Here is a 12,556-nt window from a genome sequence, read left to right as displayed (position 1 = left end):
GGAGGGCTAGGCTTGCCTAAGATTACAGAAGTAGGTAATGACAGGACTAAGAGAGAACTCCGCTCATTGTAATCCCATATTGCTTATCTTTCTCTTGTGCTTTGCAGTGTGTGTGTGTGTGTGTGTGTGTGTGTGTGTGTGCGCACGTGTGTGTAGGCAGGAGGGGTGAGATTGGCGAAAGTTGAGACAGATTATACTCATTAATTAGTTCAGCACCCATTTTGCTGAGAGCATACCGTGCCCACAGTGCTGAGTTGAACACACTTAAGAGGTGTTATGAAAATAGAAAAAGTGCTTAAAAATCTAGGAAAGGGTATCCATCCCTGGTGACTTGGTTTTGATTATTCCTCAGCTATATAAACATCCAGAGAGATGACCTCATATATTCCACAGGCATGACCAAAGATTATGGCACAGATGTTCTGAAATAAACAATGTTAGTGCAAGCACATAGCTGCACAGTCCTGTAATGGTCCCAAGAAGAACTTAGACCATTTTTTAAAAAAACGTAAACCACAAGTTAAGGCTAACTCAGAAAGAAAATAGAAACCTTTCTTCATCTGCTCTGTTCTTGGTTTCATGTTTTATAGATGGCCTGGGAAGCCCTCTGCACGCCTTTCTCAACTAAGGAATTTGTGGAAGTAGAATTTCTTCTGTTGACAGGATTCTGCTGAGAACTGAATTTTCTGCTGTTTTCATTACTCTTTTCTCAATGTTTCATGGTTCTGTTTTTTTACAGCCAGATTTCCATCTGATACCAGTTGTGGTTACACTAAAAGTAACATCTATGTCCGAATGGTTGGAAACTTTACATTTTTGATGCTGAGATTTTTCCTGTACTTCATGGAGGGCAAGGGTTATACCCTATTTTTCCCCCAGTCTCCAACAATGCCAGCACAGATGATAATACATAGTAAATGCTTTATTCTCAGCACTGCTGTATGTTTCACTGGAACAGGATGCCCAAGGTGATGGCTGCAGAAATGGATGGATTGGAGCAGGACTTGCCAAGACAGGTAGGACCTCAGCCTGGATTTGTTTCATTCCAAAATGGAATTGGAAAGGGAGCCCCAGTTCTGACTAATAACGTTCTGTCATTTAGGCTAGTGGGGTCTCAGAATCATATTTAAATGATTTAGCTAAAAAGCTAAACTTGAGAGCAAATTTATACCTCTAAAAGTGAAGAATGTAGTTGTAACTGTGACCTGCTGATATAAGCTGAGATCAGCATAGCCTTCTCACTAGTTGAGACGTTAGTTCACAAAAAGCTTTATTCACCCAAGGAAAATGTTCTTAAAAATATTTAATGTAATTCACATAATTCATAAGGAACTACAATTACAAAATCTTTTTATTAGTTATTTTATATTCTGCAAAGGTACAATTTTGGACTGTTATGATACTTTCCCAGAACTGGCTTGGGGGAAATATTTTTATTACCTAGCAAAGAAACCTGATTTTAGACCAAGGTATTTCTACAGGACATTTTAATGTAACTATTTTTCAACAGCTACATAAAATTGTATTCATTTATATCGTAACAAAGAGTATACAAAGACCATTAAAATAGAAGTGCAGATTCCAAACACTTTACCATTAAAATTATGCAGATGTCACTCAATCTCAACTGACGATTATCTCAGTCTCCTTGGCACAGGGGCATGATCAACCATGTTACGGCAATGAAGAAAGTGGAACTCAGGGAGGTTAAATTACTTGCCCAAGGAAACATGTACTAAGTGCAAAAATCTAGATAAAAATCCGTGCTTGAAAACATGTAACTCATCAAGAATTGAAGTACAAAAAACTTACATTTCCTAATGAGAAAGAAACTGAGATACTTATTTAAAAACTATACTCTTCTCTCCAGTATCTCTCTTTCCTTTTATAATGTTCAGGCTACAATACAAAATTACTAGGCATACAAAGAAAGAGAAATATGTGGCCCATACTGCAAAGACAAAGTTGTCAATAGGAACTGACCTGAGGTGAGTCAGAAGTTGAAATTATCAGGCAGATTTTTTTTTTTTTAATTTTTGAGACACAGTCTCACTCTGTCTCCCAGGCTTGGGTCTGTAGTGGTGCAATCACGGCTCACTGCAGCCTCGACCTCCCAGGCTCAAGCCATACTCCCACCCCAGCCTCCCAAGTAGCTGAGACTAGAGGCATGTACCATCACACCCAGCTAATTTTTTTGGTTTTTGTAGAGATGGGGTTTTGCCGAATCAGATGAGAATTTTAAAGTAGCTGTTATAACTATATTCAAGGATATAAAGGAAAATATGTTTATAATAAATTAATGAACAATTCAGCAAACAAATAGAAATTACGTAAAATACAGAGAAGATTCAGATCTTGCTACATTGAAAATGGAAACTTTCCAGGCTTCCCAAAACCTAGGTTGAGTGAAGTAGTTGGGGTAAGAAAGGGAGAGACTGGAGAGAAGTAACGTTTAAATATATGCAGAAGTAATTTTTAAATCAATAAATAAAAATAGAGAGCAGTCTGTCTTGAAGAGATTTTGGATGTGGCCTTTGTCTGATGGACTGAACTGCAATAGGATTCGTAAGAAATCCACACTTTTGAAAAAGAGAATTATACCACCATAAGCATTGACAATTTGTGCTAGAAGGGACAGAGATGTTCACAAGGGGCAGAAAGCCCAGGCTGAGGAAGCTGCTCAGCTGTAAAAACACCTTTTCTTATGGAAAGCTAGTGAATCAGAGGGAGAAACCAAGAGCTAACAGAGCAGGAAATATGGTCTCAGGAAAGACGATCAAGTCTTAATAAAGATATCGGAGTAGGAAGCCAGCCAGTGTTCAGAAACGCTATGCATCTGTGATTGCGATGTGCTTCCGGTTTTTCTCTTTTTCAGTGGCAGCCTCTATTGCTGTTTTCCTGTCCTGCTCATCACTGCATATTGGATTTTCAGGTGAGCAGAAAATAAGTGTATCTGTGTAACTTACAGAGCTATAGGTTGAGATAAGTCAGACTCAAGAAAACTTATCCTCATCTAAGCTAATTTGGATGCCAAGATCCTGGATTTCAAGTCTAAGCCAGATATAATGGGATGAGAATTTGAGGGCCCTAGGAGGTGGAAGAGACATGAGTCATTAGAGTGGCATGTAGCAAACTGACATTTTGATGGTCTCAAGTGAACTTTACTTCTTTAATTGCACCCTTCCATAGTCTCACATTGACTCTGGGCTTGGCTATGTGCCTAGCTTTGGACAATAGGACATTAGCACACCTGACACAAATAGAGATGATGTATGCTTGCAAAAAGGGGCTTGTCCTCTTGGAACCTTTCCTACAGAACCCAGCTACCATGGTGAGAGGTAGCCCAAGCTAGTCAGGAAGAGAAGTTACAGGGGACAGATACATCAAATCATCCCAAACAGGCACCAGGCTTGTTAGAGAAGAAACTGTCTCAAATGTTTCATCCCCACAGATACAACATGGAACACAAATGAGCCATGCCCTCCATGCTTTACCCAAATTGAAAAATTGTGAGTAAATACCTTACTGTTGTTCTTTTGAGCCACATTTGTTAAGGTAGGTTATGCAGCTACACATGGCAGGAAAAAATCCTAAATAAAATATTTGTGAATAGAATTTAACAGTAGTGTAAAAGACTAATCATGGGCAACGTAGAATAAAGTGACTAGGGGAGGGACAGCAAGGGGTAGGGAGGTTGGGGAGGGATAACACGGGGAGAAATGGCAGATAGAGGTAATGGGGGGATGGAGGCAGCAAACCACATTGCCATGTATGTACCTATGCAACAGTCCTGCATGATCCACACATGTACCCTAGAACCTAAAGTACAATAAAATGTATACATATATATACACCTATAAACAAAGAAAGAAACAAAAACAAAAAGAAAAAGAATATAGTGATTCAGTAATAGATCAATTATTAGAGTAAATAAAGAAAAATAATCAATAACTATTGTTATAATGCATCACACATTCAAATTAGAAAATAACTATGATAGTCTAAAGAAATAAAAAGTCTGTGATTAAAATTCAAACCTCAGTGCTCTTTAAAAAAAATTAGGGTAGTGGACATTCTTGGTGTCCTGCCCAGATTCTCTTTAGTAATATAGTAACAAATCCCCACAGGTGGTATGTTAACTGCTGAAAGCTCAGAGCTACAACTTCTCTAGAAAGGTATGCTCTGTATAACAGAAATTGCCTTAGCCTGAGCTTTACTTTCCCGTTGGGTAGCCTGCAGCCAATGGTTGACCGAGCTACAAACGGCAGACATCTTGCCTTAATGGGGGGCTGCCTCTAAGGTACAGTTCATGCTTAGGCTTGAGCTGGGCTCCGGTGGAGGCCACTCCTCTATTTATCCCGATTCTCTGCCCTCCTCTCTTCCCTCACTTACTATTTTCCCTGCAACCCCTTTCTCAGCAGACTACATGAACCCAAATCCCTAGCTTGAGCAACACTTCTGGCATTTGAGCAATATAAGGGAAACAGTAATTACAAGGTCTGTGGAATTTGGCGGCTGGTGTTGAACAGCACCAATGCTTTGAAGAGAAAACGGAAGGCTCGGTGCAATCAATCACCAGTTCAAAGCCCAGTGTAAAAGCCTCTTTGGACTTTGTTTCCTTCAGGGCCTCTTTGGCAACATTCAAAGCAATTCTCTTTTCCTGTAGTTATGGAGATAGGGACAAACTGAGGAAGAGGATTATGACTCAATTCTAAGATTAGCAAAACATCAGAGGACATTGGGGTTGCAGTCCTGGGAAGTTTCTAATACCAAAATCAGGGACCTGAAAGAGAAGGAATGGGACCTTGAGAGTTAGGACGGGGCTATCTGGATAGGTACACATACAAAACCTGAAACCCAGACTCCTCAGAACCTTCTGGAGATGAAGAAGTATTTCACTATTCCCCATACCTCAATATAATAAAAGCCATCTATGGCAAATCCTCAGACAACATAGCACTGAATGGTTAAAAGTGGAAAGAATTCCCTCTGGGAACTGGAACAAGACAAGGATGCCCATTCTCACCACTCCTCTAGCATAGTACTGGAAGTCCTAGCCAGAACAATCAGACAAGAGAAAGAAAGAACGGGCATCCAAATCAGTAAAGAGGAAGTCAAACTGTCACTGTTTGCTGACACTACGATGGTCTACATTGAAGACCGTAAAGACTCCTCTGGAAACCTCCTAGAGCTGATAAAAGAATTCGGCAAAGTTTCCAGATACAAGATTAATGTACACAAATCAGTAGCTCTTCTATACACCAAAAGTGACCAAGTGGAGAATCAAATCAAGAACTCAACCCCTTTTAAAATATCTGCAAGAAAAATAAAATACTTAGGCTATATTAGTCCATTTTCACACTGCTGATAAAGACATACCTGAGACTGGAACAAAAAAGAGGTTTAATTGGACTTACAGTTCCACATGGCTGGGGAGGCCTCGGAATCATGGCAGGTGGTGAAAGACACTTCTTACACAGCGGTGGCAAGAGAAAATGAGGAAGAAGCAAAAGCAGAAACCCCTGATAAAGCCATCAGATCTCTTGAGATTTATTCATTACCATGAGAACAGTATGGGGAAAACTGCCCCCATGATTTGGATTGTCTCCCACCAGGTACCTCCCACAACACATGGGAATTATAGGAATACAATTCGAGATGAGATTTGGGTGGGGACACAGAGTCAAACCATGTCACTAAACAAGGAGGCAAAAGACCTCTACAGGGAAAACTACAGGACACTGCTGAAAGAAATCATACAAACAAATGGAAACACGTCCCATGCTCACGGATGGGTAGAATCGATATTGTGAAAATGACCGTACTACCAAAAGCAATCTACAAATTCAACGCAATTCCCATCAAAATACCACCATCATTCTTCACAGAATCAGAAAAAAATAATTTTAAAATTCATATGGAATAAAAATAGAGCCTGCAGAGCCAAAGCAAGACTAAGCAAAAAGAACAAATCTGGAGGCATTGCACTAGCTGATTTTAAACTATACTGTAAGGCCATAGTGACCAAACAGCATGGTACTGGTATGAGATGAGGTATGAGGGAGAATAGGGCCGGTTGGCATGTTACACAATTTTCAATCTCACAAACATTCACATTTTAAAAATATTGAATTTTTGCCTTTGTTTTCTGCAATCACCAAAGATTTTAGTTTTCATTAAATATCCAAAGTTGGTGGTGGCATGGGAAAAGAACACTATTTTACTGCTGGTAGAAGGACACATGGAAACTTTAATAAAGCCATCCTCAAAGACATTTTGGAAGCATTAACCAAAAGCTCTCAAAGGCACATATCCTTTGATCCAGCCATTTACCATGAGATAATCAGAGATATTTGTGGATGTGTATAGACAAAAGTAATCATAACTGGATTATTCTAAAAGTAAAACGGGGGGAAAACATGAATGTCTAACAATGGAGAATTGCTTGTCTAAACAATGGAATAGCCACATAATGATACAGTGAAGAACAGTTAATGACAGAGGAGAAATTTATAATATATTTCTATGTAAAACAAGAGCAGGCTTCAAAACAATGTACAGGATGACCTAATTGGTATGGGCTATATACTTGTGTAGTTATGTATTGTGTGTGTGTGTGTGTGTAACACACACACATGAAACTAAAAAAGGAGGAACATCAAAATATTAGTGATACATTTTATTAACAATATTAGCCCATTTACTAATTTATTGTATTCGTTCATTGTATTTTTAAAAACAAAATTTGTAGCCTGCGTAACCATAAAATTTGATAAGTATACAACTTGGAATTAACAACTCATTAAACAGTCTTCACAGAAAATAAAATTTAAATTGCCCAAAACCAGACATCAGATAGAACAAAGGGTTCTTAATCTCAGTTCTGTTCTATTCCATTTGCTTTGAATCAATTTGGTCCTTAAAGGTCTTTGTGAAGCAATTTTGAAAAATTCATAGGAGGGCAACAGACAAATGTTTATATTAAAGTTGAAGCAGCCATATGGGATAAAACACTTATTGGTGCTGAGAAATATCACTTTGTAAAACTGTCATTTCAACCTTAAGGACATATCAGAAGAAAAGTGAACAGTTTTATTAGTAGAGGTAATGCAATTACTTTGCAAAACCTTTATCTATTTTTTATTGATTCGTTATGAAGCACTTTAATGTCTGCAAAGGAAGTTCAAGTCCCACTGTTCACTTGTACTTTCTGCTACCTGTTTATACAGAATTGGCCACTGGGCTTCTTAACCTCTCTGTTCATTTTAGAGTAAAGCATCTCCTTGTTCCTCATTGCAATTCTTTTCCACTTGGTTTTTTAAAGTTGAAAACAGAAAATTATAAACACCTATGCTTATTAAAATCTCCTGGCTCTGCAAAATTTAAAAAATTATTATTTTTCAATCAAAAAAATTTTATTTTTGCCTGATCTCTTTCCCTTGCCCAGTTCAGTCATATCAAAGTTGAAAACCTGTGTTCGAGGATCTAACAGAAAGTGGGCTCTATTATGATGGCCTGTAGTCAGTTTCTAGCAGGTTAAGACTTCCTTGGCTGTCAGACATTTAGTGGAGCCAACAGGTTTCTTTTAAAACACTTTTGAAAATATTCACATAAAAGGATAGTTTGTGTATATTCTTGTATTTTACTTTACCTGTACAATATATCTTTAAACATAATTTCACACGAGACCTAGTTAATATTTATGGCTTGGTGGCTTGGTGTTTTCGTTGAGTTGTTTTTGTGTAGAAAAATAACAGTGGATGGGAAAGCTTGCTGCACTGAATGTGTGCACCGCAAAGCCACAGCTGAGTTATGGCAGGATTTCTCAACTTTCTGCCAGACTCTTTTTTCAAAGACAGATGTATGCCCCCCTCTTATCTTACTCTCCGATCCCCATACCTGATCTATGCTTCTGGCCCATACCTTCTTCATATGAAAGTTTAAATCAAGGATAATCATAGCTGTGAAACAGGTCTGAGATCACATTGCAACTTGCATTGTTTCTTGGAAACAAATACAAAGGATGAATTGTTTTAATGATGTTACTTCAGGTAACAATTATACAGGTGCATAATTGCATTTTGTGGATTAGTCATTCTTGAGAATGCTTCTGCTGCTGTCTAACGCTTAGATTTCAAACACTGGTGATCTGAGGGCACTGGAAAGGTATAATGGTACTGGCTACTTCCCACAGAAAAACAGTGAAAGTGAGGCTGCTTATGGTTCTGCAAAGTTAAAAAATTGCTTTTACAGAGACTTGATAGTTTAGAAGACTGAATTTATACACACACGCACACACACACACACACACACATGCACACACGATCATTTAAATGGATTGATTCATTGCTCATTGGTGGGTGTTTAACTCATCTTAGCTCCTCTCCCCTCCCCAGAATTTGTGAGGAAGAGCTGAAAGTTCCAAATTTCTAATTTGAATCAAGCTAAAGACTTGATCTTTCTGGCATCCAACCCCCATCCTAACGCTAGCTAAAAGCCCACCAAGAGTCGCCTAATTGGAACAAAAGACAAATTCCAAGGGTTTCAGTAGCTCTCTGCCAGGAACTGAGAACAAAGACTAAATAGCCTTCTCTTTTGCCACAACATATAATAACTACATAATCAAAATAAATAAATAATATTCTAATAGAGAAGCTTGAACTCCTATTTTAGATACTTACAGTGCATCTCAAATTATAAGTAAGGTTCAAGAAGACTGTAGGGACAACTCATAGTGAAAAAAATAGCATCCTACTGAGAACTCTTAGGTTTCGTTCCTTACAGGTCACAACCTTCGGTCATTCATTAATGTTCTCTGGGCCTCTGTTTCCTCTTCTGCAAATGGAATTAAACTATCATGTGAAAAGTTTCTTTATTTTACTTGCATGCTCAGGAACCCACTGGTATTTTCGTGGTTGAGATCATCACAACAACTCAGGAGCTGGCAGATAATGAAAAAAAGAGGCAATACAAAATATGTTTTGGGAACCACTGGATTCAAGAATAGAGTTTCTTCTGGGACATCTGATATCCACAGGAATAAAGAGAGAACTCCACATAGGTGAGTTAAATATGTTTAATACAATTCTTGGAATTTGGTTTTGAGAGGCTTCCTGCTAGAAACAGCCGTGGTGATGAAGAAATAAACACTGTGATTACAAAAAGCTTGAAGTTTCCTGTGTCTCATTTCTCGGAAAGAAGGCTGTGGACATTTTCATCGTCCCTGACCCACCTGTACCACGGTTTCTGCAGGGGTGGCAGCAAAACCATAATCTTATTGTGAGAAGAATTCCAGCAACCAATCCATGTCCTCGCCTGTATTTATATTTTCCATCTCATCCCAGAATATATTTCATATGCCTGTAGGTAGCAGGTACATAATTGCATTGTATGGATTAGTCCTACTTGAGAATGCCTCTGCTGCTGTGTAATGCTTAGATTTCAAACACCGGTGATCTAAGGACACTAGAAAGGTATAATTGTACTTTTTCAAGAAAGGCATTAACAGGTGCTCATTTCAAAAATTAACATCAGTACCCCTGTGCGTTCATTTGTTAGGAGCACGTAGCCACACACTACTGAAAACAGAAAGAAGAAAGGAAGCTCCAATCTGAAGACTCAGTTGAGAAGAGGAGATAACCGAAAAGATTGTTCCCCTATTAGAAAGAGTGAGTCATCTCCTGATGTTTGATTGTTATTATTATTTGAGACAGAGTCTTGGTCTTTCACCCAGGCTGGAGTGCAGTGGTGTGATCTCGGCTCACTGCAACCTCTGCTTCCTGGGTTCAAGTGATTCTCCTGCCTCAGCCTCCTGAGTAGCTGGGATTACAGGCACACACCACCATAACCAGCTAATTTTTGTATTTTTAATAGAGACAGGGTTTCACCATGTTGGCCATGCTGATCTCAAACTCCTGACTGCAAATGATCTGCCCAGCTCAGCCTCCCAAAGTGCTGAAATTACAGGCATGAGCCACTGCATTCGGCCTGATTGTTATTATTTTGACATAGGAAAGCATTGCACAGTCTCAACGGACATTTTGCGATCACCCCGCTATGTCCCTAATCATTAGGGTCAGGTAAAGACTTCACAGAATGATGTCTGGAATGCAATCAAGATAAAAATCCAAAATTGTATGCGTATTTCTATCTTTGCCATCTTTAGATTCATTGAAACTTCCTGGGTCTGATTTTTTTTTTTTGTCTGAAAAAATAGAAACGTAAATAATTGTCCCACCTTCCTGACTGGGTTGACATGAGAATTGAATATCCATAAAAAGGGTCTGTATACAAAACGAGAAGTAGAATGACAAATCCACCACAGGAAAACTGTGTGAGAGCTGAACAGCACTGTCCCTATGTCATTCCATAATCACATATGAAATTGGTGGTTATTCAAGAAAGCAAGTGGATAGAATGAGAAAAAAAATAAAACTAGAGAAGACTCGAAAGATTTCTTGTAGCGCTCCTTCATTGTAATGTAGAAGCCCTGCAGCTCAGGAGGAGGATCCCACTTGCTGATGGCCAATAGTGGGATGTAGGCAAAAGCACCAAAAATCAGCTATTTAAAACATAAGACCTAACTCCATAAAAACCCTAGAAGAAAACCTAGGCAATACCATTCAGGACATAAGCATGGGCAAAGACTTTATAACTAAAACACCAAAAGCCATGGCAACAAAAGCCAAAATTGACAAATGGGATCTAATTAAACTAAAGAGTTTCTGCACAGCAAAAGAAACTATCATGAGAGGGACCGGGAAACTAACTTTCAAGATGAAGATTTTGTTTCATTTAGAGGAAAGGGCAAAGGTTTGAGAAACTTGCCATCTCTGCTAAGTTCCTGGGCATACAGACAAAAGAACGTAGATGTTGTCTCAATTTTCAGCCCCTTTTGATTTAGGCTTTTCTTTTATTGGCAAAGATGTTGCACCAGTTGAGGGGAAAAAAAATAAAAGAGAGCTGCCTTTATTATCTGTGTGTTTTTAAACTTCAGACATACTTTTCACATCCAGAGTGACTTAATGGCGTTTAACAACCAATTAATGGCTTTAAAACCAGTGGGGATCCTGTTCTGCCCTGTAACCTGAAATGAATTATTGATAGATGCTGTCAGCCCTGTGTCCTGTCATATATTTCAAAGTCAATGTCAGCCTGTGCATTTTCTCATTCAGTCTCTACTAAGGTCAAGATTTGTGAAGCATGCTCTTCCAAAGGGGAGAAAATAAAAGCCTACTGCCTGCAAAGAGTGGAGCTAGACATAATTGGCCTCCCTTTAAACCCAATCTCTTGAGGATATTAGCAACCTCAACATGTATTATAGGACTGGTGGCATTAATCCATCAAAAGAGGTGAAACTTTGTACATTTAGAAGGAGAATGACATTAATAAGTACTTTCATAATTATAATAGTAACTCCCCCTACGTTCATGTTTTCTTTCATTTGAGTCGTGGAACAACCCTGTGAAGTGGGTTGGGCAAGTATTATTTGCACCATTATGGAAAAAAAGGAAAACCTGAAACCTAGAGTTGTGTGAGCTTCCCCCTTCCTCTGTTCATTTTTTCCTCCTCCTCCTCCTTTTTTACATTTGGGTAATAGTGGTGCAATTGTGAGAGCTCTGCTTGACCATAAGACAGCTCTAAAAAGGTGATTTTTTTAATGACTTAGATTTTAATGTCATTCTTCTACGGCAATTTCTGAATTAGCCACTTCTTGGCAAAATAATTAGTACATTACTAAAGTGTTCCTTCAAAATATTTTAATCTGATTGATGGCTTAAGACTAATAACACAATAAAACAGGAACAGAAAACCAAACACTGCATGTTCTCACTCGAAAGTGAGAGGTGACCAGTGAGAACACACGGACACAAGAAGGGGACTGTCACACACCGGGGCCTGCTGGGGGTGGGGGACTGGGGAAAAGATAGCATTTGGAGAAACACCTAATGTAGATGACAGGCTGATGGGTTTAGCAAACCACCATGGCACGTGTATACCTATATAACAAACCTGCATGTTCTGCACACGTATCTCAGAACTTAAAGTATAACAATAAAAGAGTTCATTTATCTGAATTATTTATCTTGAAATCTAACAGGAGTGCTATTACTGAATCGAAGGATAAGAATACTTTCCTGGTTTTGGCTATATATTTCTACACTGATCTTTAAAACCCCAGTGTACGGTAACAACAGCCACGTATGTGTATCAGTGCTACTCCACTGTTTCCAACATTGGTTGTGATCATGTTTTGTTTTGTTTTATTTGAGACGGAGTTTCGCTCTTGTTGCCCAGGCTGGAGTGCAATGGCGCGATCTCGGCTCACCGCAACCTCCGCCTCCTGGGTTCAGGCAATTCTCCTGCCTCAGCCTCCTGAGTAGCTGGGATTACAGGCATGTGCCACCATGCCCAGCTAATTTTTTGTATTTTTAGTAGAGACGGGGTTTCACCATGTTGGCCAGGATGGTCTCGATCTCTTTACCTTATGATTCACCCGCCTCGGTCTTCCAAAGTGCTGGGATTACAGGCGTGCGCCACCGCACCCTGCTGTTTG

General features: G+C 39.0%; 1 long non-coding RNA gene across 1 annotated transcript; it reads left to right on the top strand.

The window, feature by feature from the left end:
* Window positions 1-668: 668 nt before the first annotated feature.
* On the top strand, window positions 669-9,046 carry LOC141584482 (uncharacterized). The gene is made up of 3 exons (XR_012517553.1): window positions 669-1,016; window positions 2,876-2,932; window positions 8,894-9,046. It is a non-coding gene; the product is annotated as an uncharacterized LOC141584482 (long non-coding RNA).
* Window positions 9,047-12,556: the final 3,510 nt, after the last annotated feature.

Source organism: Saimiri boliviensis, chromosome 5 (assembly GCF_048565385.1).
Source record: "Saimiri boliviensis isolate mSaiBol1 chromosome 5, mSaiBol1.pri, whole genome shotgun sequence".
Lineage (NCBI taxonomy): Eukaryota > Metazoa > Chordata > Mammalia > Primates > Cebidae > Saimiri > Saimiri boliviensis.
The sequence above is the reverse complement of the archived record's forward strand: the minus strand, read 5'-3'. Positions and strand labels throughout refer to the sequence as shown.